Below are 1961 nucleotides of genomic sequence, written 5' to 3' on the forward strand. Positions count from 1 at the left end.
GGACTTCTAGCCTCCTGAACTGTAAAAGAATAAACTCCTGTTTGTTAAGGCTATCCCATTCATGGTATATTCTTGTCAGAGCAGCACTAGGTAACTAGAATATCATGCATCTTAGATTTTCTTCATTCTTCTTTGCTCTGGACGAGGACAGACCTATTGTTGCATCTAGATAGCTGCTAGCAAGTTTTTAAGATCCCAGTCACTACTTATCAAAGTAGGATATGGAACAATGTTTTTGTGTAGTATGTTATGCCAATTGAGCTTGATGCCCCCTGAAACCATGATCCTGAGCCCACAGGTTGAACCATTTGTTCCCTCTGGGTAGCTGGCTGTAGCCAAGGAGTCACCACAACCTTGTCCCTTGTCACCTCTACTGTATACCTGGACATTCTTACAGAACATACAAATACACTTACAGATACATTGTCTGCCAATCCTATACGTGGTCAAGGGCACATTCCCCCCACTTACACATAACTGATCATTCAGCATATCAACCCATCTATCCACCTGTAGATCAATGTTTACCATCACTGAAAATGCAGAACTGTATCTGCAAAAGGGTTCATCTCTGTTGTCTGTATCTCTCATGTACCTCTCTACGTCCTTTTCCTCAATGCCACCATGTTGATCACTCATATTTGGTGTATTGTCCTTCCCTTTATCTAAATCAATATTTGTCTTTACCTGTTTAGCAATGTTCCCTCCCCTCCCTTTCCACGCCTGGTAACCAATAAAGTATGTTTCATTCCATATGTAAATCTTTCCTTGACATTTCACAATAGTAGGCTAATATAATACTTGTCCTGTGATTGACTTGTTTCACTCAGTGTAATGTCCTCCAAGCTCATCCACATTATGCAGTGTTTTGCAGATTCTACATTATTCTTTAGGATTGCACAGTATACCATTATGAATATATACCATTGCTTGGTTATCCATTCTTCTATTGATGGGCACCTAGGTTTCTGTCTCTTGGTTATTGTAAATAGTACAAGGAAATGGGTGTGCATATATCTGTTCTTGTCCTGGCTCTCACTTCTTTTGGACATATACCTAGCAATGGAATTGCTGGATCAAATAGTATTTCTAATTCCAACTTTTTAAGGAATCCCCATAATACTTCCCATAGTGGTTGTACCATTTTACAGTCCCACCCACAGTGTATGCGAGTCCCAAGCTCTCCACATCCTCACAGCATTTGTTATTTTTTGTCTTGTTGAACTTTGCTACTATTGATGTGACAAGATGGTATCTCATTGCTCTTTTAATTTGCATCTCTCTAATGGCTAATGATTGTGAACATTTCTTCAGATGTTTGTTAGCTGCCTGAATATCATCTTTGGTGAAATGTCCATTCATCCCTTCCATCCACTTTTAAGTTGGATTATTTGTCTTTTTATTGTTGAGATGTTAGAGTTTTCTATAAATTTTAGGTATAAGTCCCTTGTCAAATATGTCATTGAAGAATACTTTTTCCCAATATATATGTTCTCATTTGACTCTTTTGGAGAAGTCTTTGGAAGGACATAAACATTTAAATGTAGAAGGTCTCATTCATCTAGTTTATGTTCTGCATTTGAGCATTTTGGGTTATGCTCGATAATCTATGAATGCCACCTATTAGGGCTTCTAATTTTGCCCCTACTGTTTCCTTGAGGAACTTTACAGTTTTAGGTTCCACATGTAAGTCTTTGATCCATCTGGAGTTAGTTTTTATGTATGGTGTGAAGTACAGATCTTGTTTTATTTTTCTGCAAATGGATATCCAGTTTTGCCAGCACCATTTGTTAAACAGACAATCTCTACCCCATTTAATGGATTTTAGCCCTTCATCAAAGATTAACAGGCCATAGGTCAATGGATCTATTTCTGGGTTCTCAGTTCTATTCCATTGGTCTATGTGTCTGTTGTTGTACTAATACCAGGGAGTTTTGACTACTGTAGCTGTATAGGTTTTG

This window comes from Orycteropus afer, unplaced genomic scaffold, assembly GCF_000298275.1.
Source record: "Orycteropus afer afer isolate SDZICR_OR568_19922 unplaced genomic scaffold, OryAfe1.0 scaffold00391, whole genome shotgun sequence".
Classification (NCBI taxonomy): Eukaryota; Metazoa; Chordata; class Mammalia; order Tubulidentata; family Orycteropodidae; genus Orycteropus; species Orycteropus afer.